The 15,651-nt window shown below is 38.3% G+C and overlaps 1 protein-coding gene across 3 annotated transcripts in view; it reads left to right on the top strand.

The window, feature by feature from the left end:
• Positions 1 to 15,651, top strand: part of LOC110462874 — a 32,729-nt gene that overhangs the window by 2,996 nt on the left and 14,082 nt on the right. For 2 of the 3 annotated variants that reach the window (XM_021517107.1, XM_021517106.1), the window contains exon 2: positions 7,209 to 7,291. The exons of the other annotated variant lie outside the window; for it this stretch is intronic. The gene's annotated coding sequence lies outside the window, so the exon portion shown is untranslated. The remainder of the gene's footprint in view (positions 1 to 7,208; positions 7,292 to 15,651) is intronic. 3 annotated transcript variants of the gene reach the window in all.

A 15,651-nucleotide genomic window follows, 5' to 3' on the forward strand; every position in this document is an offset into this window, starting at 1 on the left:
TTAAGTATCGTGTTTGGCAACTTAATAATCCTCCACCTCGGGTTGAGATTCTCCTATCTCACCCCCAAGGGGGTGAAAGATTCTATTAATCTGACACGGGGTAGGGAAAGACAGCTGACACGCGCTATGACGTCATAATAATGGATTGTCGACGTGACGTCATTTTATTGTTTCCGTGATATTATACAATTGTTGTGAATGGGGAATCCTCCGTCTCAACCCTAGGGCTTTGGGGTTTGCCGGAAGAATGAGATCGATGTTTATTCCGACTGGAATTTGTTTATTTGTATGTATGTGAGAAAAATAATCAAACATCTCAACCCTCGTGTAAGAGTTTGGCTGGCCAGCACCCTGTCCACGGAACAGACCCATGTAAGTTCCCATTGATCGTTTATAGGAAATGCACTGGTTTGGTTATGGATTGCTATTTATCATATACACCTGGTCACAGATGTGTGTAAATGAGCGTAAACAATCTGGTATCTTGTTACCAGTGCGCATGCACGTCTCGAATATGCACGTGACGAATTTGACGCCAACGAAATTAATTTCCTATTTCGAGTTTTATTTTAAATGTATCTTTTAGGTAGGGCTGATACAACATACTCTGGAAGTGTGTTTCATAAATTTCCTACTAATAGAGAACAGAAGATTTTCCTTATTGTCGTGTTTGAATGAGCCTCGGTACCATGTCTCTCGTAAAAGTCCAGTCAAACTTTTAAGGAAATCGAATATTTTTCAATCGTAGACACTGCCGTTATCTTGAATACTTCTATAGCATCACCTCTTGTACGTCTATAACTTAAAGTAGGTAAATCTAGACCTTTAAGCCGCTCCGAATAGGATCACAGGTTCCTGAAATAGGTATTTATTTGGCTGTTCTATGAACTAAACATTATATGGGTACCGTAGCATACCGTGTGTGGATATTTGAATAAATTCTTACAAATGTTATATATGAGTGGGAAACAGCATGCATTCATTCAAATACGTTTGTATTGAACATTTTGTCGTACATTGTATGACAGCGAACATGGTTAACGTAACCACTTATTTGGCCTTTAAACGCCAAGGACAATGTCTACAGTCATTCAAACACCTTTTTCATGGCATACTCTTCTAGTGGTTCATTTGTAAAGTAATATGGCTTAAATATGCTCGTTCCCTGAATTAAAGACCGATGTGCATGGATTTTTTTTAGAGGATGGAATCTCAAAAAACGTTTGTCGCCCGTTCTCTGCACACCTGGAATATGTCATAGCAAAATCGAAGGCTTAGTGTGCGTCATCTTGATGAGACGAGGAGACTAGGTACATCAAAAGAATATCGCGGTCGCGTAACGGTAAAATTGACTGGCTTTGAAGTCGGGTTTCGCTCATCTGTAATCTTCAAAGGACAGGTATGAAGCCTAGCGAGTCTTTTAATATATTTTTGTATAGTGATTATATCATTTTGTAAATTTTGCAGCATCAGCCAATGGTAGCCGGTAGAGATGATACAGATGAACAGAACTGGTCCCATGGCGGATCCTTGTGGGCTCCCTATAATACCCCAGTCCAATTTATATTTTCCGTATAAAAGGCATTTTGAAAGTCCATTACAATGCAAATACCATGTGAATTATGTAAATGCATCTTGTGTTTATTTATCTTAGTCATCACTGTGCTGTAGGTTAGATGCTCATATCCGTTCGACTCATTTCTTCTTCCACGATCTCTCGTACTCTTTCTTCGTCATATATTGAGTTTTTCTTGGCTTCTGATTAGTTTTCTTGCATTTTTTGTAAAGCTTTTCTTAACACCCCAATTCTATGTTCTTGTCCGTATCAATGCTCCTTTTCTACATGCACTGTGCATTTAGTACAGAACAACATAAAAGGTGCTTGGCTCAGAGCTATGTTGTCTGCGTGCGGGCATTGTAATCATGCCGCATTCACCACTTTTGCAGTTAGAGTCAGTGAGTGATCGGTTACAGGGACATCATCTTTCCATTTTACGATAATTACTAGGAACAAGAAGTAAAGAAGCAACTTCTCTTAAAACAAACAGCACAAGATCGATGAAGAAAGCCAATAAGAGTAAATATTTTGCTGCGCCATATGGTCACCCTGTCTATTAGATTGCAATCCTGTCCCGTGCTGGTGTTTCGATTCCGTTGTGACCTTGGCTCCCCTTGTTCGTCCGATTTCCTCCCATTATATGTCCGCCATGTTTGCCATATTGGTGACCACTCGGCAGGTGTTTGGTGGCGTAAGCATCAAATACAGTGGTCAGATTCGTTGTCCTAAATACTCACGACAATGATAACAATAGCCTATAGCTAGGAACCGCTAATTATAGACTTGATGGGTTCAAGCTCAACCTTACGACTAATGGATAATAATGAAAGATAATTATGCCGATGCTTCCAGTACTAAAAATTCCGATTTAGATTTCCTGATGATAGTCCATTTTCAGCATCAAAGGATTCGCATCATTGGAGAATGTCACGACAAAATCGGCTCACGGTTAGCTGTTAAATTGATTTCAGACATCAAAACCTGACTTATCGCAAGGCTATTAAACAGTGATACCTTTATCCTGGAGATCATCAGAAAGCTATTTCAAGATCAAAGACCGTTCGTTTATTGTTATTAGGCACGGCTTTACGAGGTTCTCTAATGGGAAAAATCTTCAAGTTATAATAATTGTTATTAATAATAATAATAATTCGCGGTTCTTATATACCATTTTATCACAACTTAGTTCGAAGGTCGTCTCAAATTGGTTCACACAGTATTATCCGTGGTTATAGGGCCTTTGCAACCAGCCAATATATCTTTCTCAACTCCCCGGGGATCATACAGCCGGTGCCGCCAATTCGGCGCTTACAGCTAGCATTCAACAATTCCAGCACTGCCCAACCACGTACTCATTTACAGCTGAGTAGACTGGAACAAGCGGAGTAAAATAACTTGCTCAAAGATAAAACACAGTGCCGTGACGTGACTCGAACCCGCAACCCTTCGGTCACGAGCCCGGCGTCCTACCAATAGGCTACCGTGCCTCCTATGAGGTCCTCTAATTTTCATTTAGTTTGGGAGTGGGGGTGGGAACTTTACTTCATTACAGTAGCGGACAAAATTCTTATGTTAAAGCTATGTGAACCGAATCGAAAGACATCAAACCTCGGCTTAAGAGGTACATTTTGTATGCCTTGTAATATTCTGTTGGATGATTCGCAAAATGTCAACAGTTCTTCGAAAAAGATAAAGAAGACAGATGATGTGTTCGTAGTATTTTTCTAGTTTACCCCTGCTAGTGTAATTTTCACGATTGTATTGTTATATTTCTTCATTTAAGTTTACCTTCACTAATTCTCGAAATTAGACACGAATTCGCAACTTAGCAGTAACTGCAAATGAATATGTGTCGTACACCTGGTCATTTTTTATCCTATGTTATTTCATTCATATATTCACGTCATTGAATGACTTTAGCTGTGACTAAGATGTTAAAAGCATTAAACCAAATAAATCAAAGACCAACATTAAATATGTGGAATCTTGGTCCGTATTCATGAAACCGTCGTCATGCTCAAACTCAGATTATGTGCTCCAAATTCATTGTTTTGTTCCCTTGATAAATTGATATAAAACACATTTCTGTCGATGATATGAAAGAATTTTAGAGGGAATTAAAGCCGAATATTGATTGCAATGTTTACTTTCGACTCTTTGAAAGTGTTTCTCGATTTAAGCGAGTAGCAAAAAGGTGGCTTGAGCATGGATTCCATTTTTTAACATAATAATGGTTTCATGACTACGTGCACTGGAAGTATGCAAATTAATGCATGTTAACAAACAATAGTAGCATTATAGCAGTAAACATAGTTATTAGTATGTGGAATATTTGTTTTGTTTATTCAATGTCCTCTTAGGATAAGACGCCGTAGAACGTTCCCGACCCAAGCCCCTCCTCTCGTCTGTAGCTGGCCCCACATTACTCGTTCCTACGACAGGTTTGTGCTTTCTCCGAACTTGCATATGGTTCTCATTCATCATTGGCATTCGAGAAATGAAAAAAAACTGCAAGATATTTCCGTTATCAAAATTGCTAAAACAATTCTTCGTTTATTGAATTTATTTTATTTCTATATCTTCCAACTGAAAATAGTTATGTTTGAGAAGTATTCGTGCGCAAGTCTTCAGTGCGGAAAAGTCATTGAAAAATACTATTAAGCGGGTAACGCAGATATTCCAAGCCTGCTTTACGACAGCAGATACTACGCTGTACCATTAAACCATTTGAGTACCTTACATATAACATTGTTTGAAGTCAGTGTAAGCGATCACCAGAACGACAATGGTAGGAGAGTGTTTTAAATATCATCTATTAACGTAATACTAAACGCACAATTAAGTGCGTTACATTTATTGATATCTTTTTTTAAAGTCCATCGCAAAAATAATGGCCATTTCAGACCAGAATAAGCTAATAACAAAAATTATTAAATCCGATCAAAATGTATATACCCTGAAATCATTATCGGATAATTGTAGAAACAAAAAAGGACAAGGCAATGAAATAAAACTTTGTTAGAAATGTAACACATAGCTGAAATGTGAAATATCGATACCGTTTAATAGTCATATCGGTTAAAGGCATGAGAGTCTATAAGATATATCGGTGTCTTTTACAAAGTTTGACAAAGCCCCCCGAGTTTACGGAACTGATGGTTTTCATGTCCGAGACTTAGAAGTATTTATCACAAATGTATCTTAAAACCGAACGTTCCATCATGAAATGGCTGACTGTAAATGGGGAGTAGCGTGTTGGTGGATCGCCTCGTTTGAGTAAAATAAGAATGGCCATTACAGGGTCGAAAGATTGAAAACTCTTCTCTGCGAGCTTTCCAACTGGACAGACAGGTTTTGGTAACATTTTACTAGATCTGTTGCTGTTCTCGAGATATCATCGTTGCTACCATTCTTTTGAATGGCAGACCGAATATTCAGTTTAGAAAAATGAATATGGCAGTTGATATTGGTTTGCTGGAGATTAAACGGTTTGAGTTGCTCTTTCAACGTTTTCATTACACAATTACCGTTAGATCTGTCTCTTTTATGCGTTTACCTATACGCACTGGGATATGGCTAACTATTCGACCCGGGAAAAATATACCCATGGTTTCCCTGAGCCAAAGGCTAAAGAAAATAGGGAACTGGTCAGGTGCGAAGTCACATGTAATATTAAATCAATGTCACTGCATTTATGATTAAAAAGAAATAATCAACGTATGTTTGTAAATGATGGTGAATTCTAACACGATGCGTTTTCAACGCGTGTTTTGATTGGATACGGACCATGTTCTAATCTGCGATAGAATCATGATCAATCGTGTTAAGCTCCTCCCATCGCACTTAAGCCACGCCCCGTTTCTAACCAAAACAATATGGCATCACGCTCGCCTCATAGCGAAATCCCGCTGATACAGGCTAGTAGGCAACAGAACAGAAACGACCGATGAAATGCATTTGTTGAATGAATTAAAAAGTAAAAATAACACGTTCGTTCCATCCGTGTGAAGGCATCTATTAAGATCCGAAATCAAATCAAACATTTCACATGTGTCGTATGCATTTACACAAAACTCTTCACAAATCTATACAAATAATCACCGATTTTGTCGATAAGCACAGATTGGTATGCATACTGACATGTACATGTATGAACTTGTTCAATAGGAAACCGAATGTGTCGTATAAACTTTGGTAATAGGACGTTCACGAACAATCCAAATATTCCGCCTCGTCAACATACAGATCGAGCTCTCGCCAGTATGGGCGGGGCTAAATGACCGACTTTTGAAAGCTTCTTTCCGATTGGTCAGTCCGCTGCAGAATGACACGTCGCCAGTTCAGGTCACAAAGTACTTTTGTACAAGGAAATACAATGTTTCTAAACATATTAGCGTAGTATATTTGTTGAGGTGTGTTAGAATGGGGATAGTACGTTGTTTTTCGTGTCTATACTGGCGATTAGAACATGAAATTTGGGTTTGAACTCGAGACCGATAGGCATTTAACGTCGGCCTATAACAAGAAACCGAGTCGAAAGGGAAATAACGGGCCGTATGTTACAAACGTTATACCAAGATTACGTTTTTGACCCATATGAAAATGCGTTCTGGTAAGGACAGTAGCCTTCGACAGGAAACACACGTTAGCAGACCGATGTCATAAAGAGGTGCTTGCAATCCTTGATCAGTCAGACTTGAAAATGCCAATGTTCGTAGACAGGAAGGGTAAAGGTTGCAGAAAGACAGGAATCTGCTTCTACTCGTCGAACAAATTGACCCATCACCTTTAGGAAAAGGAGTCAGATCACGACACCACCAAAACTGAGTCTAAGCCTAGCATCAAAGCCTCGGATACGGAATCATTCTCTATACCTACATATCCCATTTTTGACAATGTTTTGGATTTAGGGATCAATGATGACATCGACGGAGAAGAGAGAGTTGTTGGTGACGGTACCTTACGAGTTGCAAGATTCGCCCGACATCCAGTGAATGTTGACATAGGCGAAACTGTAGACCATGAGTACACCATGGGGCATACACGTGTTGAGTACTTGAGATCATTTAAACAGGATGGAGTGTCTTCGTCTGGTGCAGAGAACAGATTTGCTGCAATCATCAACATTGTTGCAGATAATTGATTTCCTTTGTACCATCCGGCAGTGATATGTGAACTCTGATTTGATTTTAAAATAAATGGTCAAATTGTAATGCACATATCTTAAAATCATATTTCAGCGTTAGTTGATAAATATTTATTGACATCAAGTTCGATATTTATGTTTGGATTTATATATACAAATATAGTTTTTATACAGATATGTCGAGGACGATCCGCTTTATGTTGGCGGCAACACAATTATACATTTGGCGTGTGTATGTGGCATCCTGTTGGATCAGTCATTTAGTTAATTAAATATATATTGGTCTTAGCATAAACGTATTGCACACAGTAAGTATTACTGATACAAAAATTTTATTTGCGCTTCGAACCCGCAATCGTTGTCGCCGAGTCTCGTGGGCACGTAAGTGTGACGTAACTGTGTGTGTCATTGTATATCTGCTTGACCATTTCAGCTTCCCGCTTTAAAGCCTACTTCGCTCTGTCTTTCCTTTCAGTCTATTAACTTCATTTCTTCTCTTCATAGAGGCAACACCTAGTGCATTTACAACTCGTCCTACTGAACTGAACCCGTCACTGGAAGTTGTGGGACCCAGCACCTTATACAGGGTAAGCTTTTCTTCAGTTTGGTGTTAAATAGGAACTGATATGTTGTGATTTAAATTCTTATTACTGAAGACCTGTAATAACGTAATTATTATTTTATTTCTTTTCGGTGATGTTTCCGTATTTGTCAACATGTGCTGTCAGTTGGTTTATGCAATACTTTTTGTAGCGAGGTTTAGCTGACACCGTTTTATTGTGTCGCCTGCGAAAATCTGGTGACACATAGGTATTGCTTTGTCGGCGGCGGCGGCCGATCAAACTCAAACTTCATGCAGTGCTTCCTTACCAAAAGTGCTTGCTTGGGATTGCTTTTCAGGTCCGCAGGTCAAAGGTCAAGGTCTCTGTTACTATAAATAGAAACTTCACTAAAACTGTATACTGGACGGCTTCGATCAACCACTTGACCCACCGTGTATACCTCTGAAATGCCGTCTTACTCCAAATGATATTGACAACACTAGCTGTTTAACATCATAATCCACAAGTTTATTCATTTATTTATGGGAAACCATCCGACAAATCATACAAATTAAACATTGAATTGAGACAATGAGTATCCATAGCAAGTTCCTTAAATTCTTCCCAGAATAACAGATTATATAACAAAATGATGCCATCCAAAAACATAATCTATGATTATTGCTTACTTTTAACATTATTTCTTGAAATGAAAAGTGTATCTATTTCTCTGTAATCTCCCAGCTTCCTGCACAGGCGACACATCCACTTCCGTGGAATTCTTGTATTCTTCAATAGTAATTTACCAGTTCTAGGTGAACAATATCTAAATATGACTGTGTTTGCCAGTTCGCTGTTTATATGCATTTTTTTATCAATTATTTATTGTACGTATTAATGTGTGTTGTCCATTAATGGTAAGGTGTGTTCGCTTCAGTACATTGTCTTGTATGTGTATTTTAATATTGTTACTATGATTTTTGATATTAAATAATAATATGCAAAATTTGATAAAGCGCCCTATCTAACTAACATTATCCACTCTAAAGCGCTTTACAGTACATAGATAAACAATTAATAAATTAGTATAATCAATAATCAATTCAATTTTGAGGAATTCGCAGGATTACTAGTCCTATACCACCTGGCTAATATCTCCCTATGTGTGTATGCCTGCATGTGTGCTGGAGATGTAATGTGTTCTGTTTGTAGTGGGACCGTGCTTCTAACGGCATAATTTATAGTGCCACCTCACTTGAATGCTACAACACAGATACCGCAACATCCACCCCAGACCAGTGTATACTCCACCTGGGTTGTTGGAGATGTGTGGGCAGGAGAAAAACACTTTCTCTGGGTACCCATGCATACGACGACTTCGGGTATCGAACCCCGGCCACCTGCGTGGAAGGCCGGAGTGTTTACAACTCTCTCTCTGTCTGTCTGTCTGTCTGTCTGTATGTATGTCTGTCTGTCTGTCTGTCTGTTTGTCGTTTCCGTGCAATAACTACAACAAATGCTACCAACAAATGTTAACCGATTTTCTTCAAACTTTGTCACATGGTTAAATGCCTTAAGGGCTCAACCAAATTCGATGACCACTCTCAGCGGACTCCATTTAGCGGAGTTATGGCCCCTCGAATAATGAAAAACGTCAGTATCTGCCGCGCTTCGTTTCCATGCAATAACTACAACACATGTTAACCGATTTTCTTCAAACTTGGTCACAAGGTTAAATTCCTTAAGGGCTCAGCAAAGTCCGATGCCCATTTAGTGGAGTTATGGCCCCTTGAATAACGAAAAACGTCATTATCTGCCGTTTCTGTTCATTAAATCTCTCAAATATTATCCGATTTTCTTCAAACTTGGTAACGGGGTTCAACGCATTAAGGGCTCGGCCAAGTTTGACAACCACATTAATCAGACTCCATTTAGCAGAGTTATGGCCCCTTGATTAACGAAAAACGTCATAATCTGCAGTTTCCGCTTAATAACTCTAGCAAATATTAGCCAAATTCCTTTAAACTTGATAACAATGTTTGTGTTCCTCTGTCTTTCCACTTATATCGGGCATTCTTTGGTTTTCGTGTGATAATTGCTGTAGATATTGTTCAAATGTTTCAACCAAATTCCGTATACACATCCTACTCATGCCAAGTTTGCCAACCAATATTTATCAATGAGGTATAGGGCTCATAATTTTTCTTCAGGTTTCAAACTATACACTATGTCTCAACAGCACGATACTCACATTTTTAAACCTAACCTCAATAATGTTAACCTTACAATATGTCCTGCAAGCGGGGGATATAAATTCCACGAATTTGCATGTTGTGTTTGTTTGTGGGTGGTGGGGGTTCAGCAATGTAATGGTTATATGGATTAAAGAGTTTCTCAGATATATATGCCAGAAAGTATGCCGGTAGTAAATTGGGTCCCGCAGGGAGGTTTCCTTTGACCATTTTTATTCATGGTTTATCTTTATTCTTCGATACGATTTAAACGAACTTCAAAATTGATAATGAGTTATCGTACTTGCACTGAATAATTCACGAGAAATTCAAAAACCGACGTTATTTTTTTATTTATTTTTTAAATTGTATAGTTGAAATGGATACAATATGAAGCAGCCATCGATCATTTCTTCCATAATAAAATTGTTCATGTTGTCCCTGAATTTTTGACGAGTAGCCCGTCTTTTACTTATAGGAAAGCTGTGTATACTATCCCAATTTTATGGCGACAAACCTTTATAATTGCATGTGTATCCACACCAAATATACGGTATGCGATCATGACGACACTATTTTGTTTGACATCACTAACTGACACGGTAGATGAAAGATAAAAAAAAATAGCTGCCGTTCTGGTTTTCCATCTCCATGACAGTTTGAATAAATGTGTTTTTGAGAGGTTTGCGCGGTGCATTCTGCCAAGAGGTTACGTTAAATAAAGAAATAAACACGACGTGACACAAATACAAAAACTACTGTTTCGTGCAAACAAGCACCTGTGCATTGTCGACAAGTACATACTTTAAGTAAATTGGGTTGCAGAATAATACGATCGCAAATAACTTGTTAAAATAATTGTTACATCTAGCATAAAAAATGATTTCACCTCCTAAAAATAAATAGGAACCAGCATGATCGTTCCCTCTCTCTTTACCACCCCTTCCTGCTCACACAACTTTATAGAAACGTCCAATCACAGCACAGTTAGGAACCTCCAATTGGATATGACGTACCACAGCAGGAGCCTCCAATCCAAGCTGCTCGTGTGTCAATCTATAGTTGCGACGAGCGCATGAATACGAACAGTTCAGCTGGAAATTAGTGGAGCTTTAGTTATGTCATTGAAGAAATTAAACACTTCAGTATTTGAATCAAATTGATACTGAATTTAACAAATTTCATACCATATAAAATAGATCTTTATAGTGTATTTTTGATTATGAATATACAGAAACTGTGTGTACATGAAAATGAAATATGCAAAGTTATAATAAATGTTTCAACTTGAAACTTTACACAAATAACATGTGTCCACTTCTTAACAACTTTGACCGATGAATGCGTTTCGTACATGAGCTTAACTTTGTCCTTGTGCACGTGCCGAATATTGTATTTAGCTCTGCTAGCAAGTAGGTTCGACAATCTTTACCGACCTTGTTACTGTTGTGTAAATCTTTACATCCAAGACAATCAGAAGAAACAACTTTATTCCCGGTGAACGTGATAGGGTAACCTATGCATAGACTGAGTGAAAATGTCCGCAACCAGGCGCTTGGAATGGTACAGGCTGGTGTGTCAAAAATTACTTTGCTAGACGCTTTGGTGTACATCGGTCGGATCTCTACTCATGTCTTATGGAGACGTTTCCAGAAATCTGGTAGCAGCAGGAACCGCCCCATATCAGGACGTCTGCGTGTGACGTCATTACGTCGGTACAATTGCATCCGGACTGTACACATGCGGAACCGCTTCCAAACTGCAGCTTTGACGGTGGGAAGCATTCTCGGATAACGGAGAATCATTTCAAGAAATCGCCTGCGTGATTGGCACATTCGACCACGATATTCAGTAATCTTAGGTAATCCCGTTAAGCTGCAATATGTCGCCAGTAGACCATACGTTGCATGCGTTGCGACTCGTATGGAACAAGATGTAACGTCGTCTACGTCGACTACCACATTGTTTGGCTTTTCCCGTACGTTCGTTCGCATTGTTAACGGCACTCCCCCGGCATTTTATTTACAATCTGTTTGGATCCATGTGGCGTCGGTGCTATGCGTGCATTACTGTTATACCGATGCAATGAAATGGATGTTTTTTGACAATTTTGAACGAATTGATATTTGACGGAATGTTTACACAACAATTCTGAAACATGATAAATCTTGATTTGTATCTGTCGGTAGCAAGTATATCTTAGTGCAGTTATTCTTCCTCAGAGATGTAGCGACAATTATAGGGATACATACCATACCTCAACTAATCACTGTAATTATATGCTACGCGAACTAATAGCAGGAAATTACTGCTGCATATGAAAAAAAAAATAGAGGATCGATGATATATCACAGTAGTAGCACAGCGGACTTAAGTATGGCACTGGCTTTATAGTACGAAACTAACACAGGGATTACAGACTGATATCTTGCCACCCATCACCACCCACCAACCCCTACCCAAAAGAAAAAAGTACTACAAGATTTACACAGGGGACAACATTTTATGTATTTTAGTCCAGATGTAATTTTAAACTTCACAAGAACGGGAATGATTAACCAAAGTTATAAGGGGAGAAAGTAAAAATAGCACAGCGTGATGTAATGTGTAAATATTGCTAATGAAATACAAAGATTAACTTAAGACCTTGACTAAAAATTATGCTTTTCCCGATCGTGAATACAATGTAGTTCATCCTCTCATTTTGTATACTTTCAAAATATGTGATTTTTTTAGGCCGATGATAAAGGAAACTGTGATACATCTCCCTATAGAAAACATAAAACTATTAATGGTTAAGAGACGATTCAGTTTGTAATAAATCATACTTTTTGAAAATATAAAAAATAAACCTATCTAAAATTAATTCCTATACATTTGTATATTAAATGAGAAAGCAGGTTACTTTTCGTTTTATTATTTGTTTGTTTGTTTGTTTGTTTTGTTTATACTTATATGTATATAATTGAAATGAAAAATAATTGACAACAATTAAAACATAAACTCATGTTGGAGAAATATATCTATATTTGCTCTATGTATTTATGACGCATGAAGTTAACCAGGTACACCGAAGATCATTCTCGAAATGCCAAGGGTTACGATGACTTACAGTCGGTACATATACACCAGCATACATATAATAACAGGTAACCGACAGCTGGATTGACGTTTGAAGTTGAATATAGAAGAAAATCGATATTTTTCTTACGATCATCTTATGTCCTGTATTGCAGTTGTTTTTTAGGATAATAGTATAGACGTGATAGGAATCTGATTTTAAAAAAACCGACCAGAAATTGTATGTGAAATAGGACAGATTTTTAATTCCTTATGTAAAATCCAACACATCGTCCCTTTTTCTGTTCTGCTTTTCTGTGGCATCTTGTTATTTAAGCATGTGAATACAATATGTATATTGCCTCTGAAAGGATTTAATATGAGCTGTAGATACTTGTAAAAGAAGAACCGCATGTTTTCCGATGGCTGGCACCAATCATATTTGTATATGAAACGGTTTTTTTTCTCTCAAACAATGAAGAATGCGAAGATACATGTAGTACTATATTTTACCGCCAATGGTAGACAGTCGGAGACACGTGTAAGGCACAGAAACAATCCCAGAAATGGAACAGTACGTAACTTTAAAAGAAAACAATTAAGATATTTAAGTTTGTATTTCAAAAATGAAAAAAGGATGGAGAGAATGTTCGGATACAGCAGTTGACATTTTTAATATACATCTACCTCGTCTCTTTAAATCTGCGAATTATGGGTAACCGATGAAAAAGATTGATGATATCAGTCTTTTATATTTATGGTGTATGGAACACATTTATTGAACTGGTAGGATGACGGGCTCGTGACCGAAGGGTTGCGGGTTCGAGTCACGTCACGTATTCTTGAACAAGATACTTCACTCTGCTTGTTCAAGTCTACTCAGCTGTAAATGAGTATGTTGTTGGGTGGTGCTGGAATTGTTGAATGCTAGCTGTGAGCGCCGAAATGGCAGCACCGACTGTATGCTCCCCAGGGAGTTGAGAAAGATATTGGCTGGTAGCATAGACCCAAAAACCACGGATGATACTTTAATTTGTAAACCGCTTTCAGATGACCTAGGTCCTAGGTTGTGATAAAGCGGTATAGAAGAACCTCGAATTAGATTTATTATTATTAATACTGTAAGCTAAGTAACAGGAACCACATACTTACACGGTGTAGAAGGATAGTCAATTAGAGTTTTACGTTTGAAACACCGCATGACAAGTTCTTGACATTACAAAAAGCTGAGCATGTACTTTCTAATTTTTCATTCCGTGTTGTTCAAATGCGAGAACCATTCAATAAACTTTGTCACCATACGGCTCCGGTTCGAACAGACAATAAAATAAGTTTGCGCCTTGACAGACTTCAAAAGCATTTAAAGTACAATGAATGTGCAAAGTTGCGTTATTTATTGTTGAATGGTATGCACTCCTGACTAGTGGCTACTTTTCAATGCTAAAATGAAGGAAATACGCTCCTCTCACAAAGCACGATGTGCTTTACAGATACCGCCATAACAGGTGCATGCAGAGCTGTGCAGTATAAAAGACACCTCTACCGCCACATTGTTTTAAGGTAGGTGAACAAGTTTAAGAAGTGTTAAGTTGAAATCAGAAAGGACACACGTCCAGGCAGGCCAGATGTTACAGCATCAAAGAAGAGCATTGCTGCTGTGAAAGCAATAATGTTAAAGACGGTGCTCGTTTTAATGATTCTGAGATAGTTCATTAGGTTGGTATTTTAGAGGGCAGTACACATCACATTCCGATTTGGTTTTTATTTTATATTGTTTAACGTTCTATTAATAGCTAAGGTCATTTAAGGATGTGCCTCCAAGTGTTTTGTGTACGCGTGCATGTGTACCGGAGACAGAGTATGTTGGTTCACTTGCCTCCTTGCGGGGATCTGATGCCGACTTTATAGTGCTGTCTCACTGAAATACCATGTCGAAGACACTAAACACAGCATTCCACCCAGTCACATTATACTGACAACGGGTGAACTAGTTACCCCAAACGCTGAAAGTTAAGCAGGCAATAACAGCTACCATTTTTAAGAATTTTGGTTCGTCCCGGCCTGGGGACAGAAACCCATTGCCCTCCTCACCTTGGCAAACGTTCACCAATAAAGCCAAAAGTGACGTATTGCCAAGCGATGCGCTAGGAAATAAAAGATAGTTGGTAGAATTGGGATTTATTGCTTGAATTAAAAACGATTTGTCTCCGATTTGTGCCCGATGGATTCCCCATTTGCTTACACCTGAACAAAAAGGCTAAACGCTTGAAATGTGCTGAAATATATTGAAAAAGGACGGTAATCATGACTCAAGACATTTTTATCAGATTTACTTAGGAGGGATGTGACAGGGGTCAATACCTTTGAATACGAAAGGAGCATTAATACCAAGTAATGGTTGTCGAGAAATAAAGAAAGGAAGTTATTGCAAGGCGTATGAAAAGCGCCAATTCTAGTGGGCCTGTGATTTAGATACCGTGTTAGGAAGAGAAACCTATCCCTGCCAAATTTTACAGAGACAAAGTTCTGAAGCCTGTAGAAAAGTTCTACACAAAAAAAGCGTCAAATTAAAGGGTTTAATTGCATCAAGCTATTTCACGACATTGCTTCATCCCACAAAAGCAATATTGAACAGGTGTTTTTTAAATCAAGAGAAGGTAATACAGAATGACAAACCAACTTGTTCACCAAATGCTATCTCGGAAACGGTGTACCTCTGGGAGTGCTCTTGGTTGTGCAATCTTCCAGCGGCTTGCCAGTATACCAAGGGGAGACAACAGCGCAGTGTTAACGTTATCTATAGTGCGTTTGCGAAAGTGTGTTTCTGCTAAGGGGGGATACGTCGAAGGATTGTATTAGAAAGGTCGAACTATATAAGTATACATGTGATTCCCGACACGAGTGACAGAATCTATTGAGTGGACCTCGTACGTGGATACTATTTTTCTTAAATGCGTCGTTTTCTATTTTTATCATGTATTTTTTGTATTTCCATGGAGTAATCAGTGGAAGTTTTTTTTGGAATGTGTTTAATTGAAACACACAGGTTCTATTGTTCTATGCTTTTCTGCTGGTTATGTTCATATAGTGGGTTGCAGCGCGAATTTAAATGTA

Source organism: Mizuhopecten yessoensis, unplaced genomic scaffold (assembly GCF_002113885.1).
Source record: "Mizuhopecten yessoensis strain PY_sf001 unplaced genomic scaffold, ASM211388v2 scaffold10839, whole genome shotgun sequence".
Taxonomy (NCBI): Eukaryota; Metazoa; Mollusca; class Bivalvia; order Pectinida; family Pectinidae; genus Mizuhopecten; species Mizuhopecten yessoensis.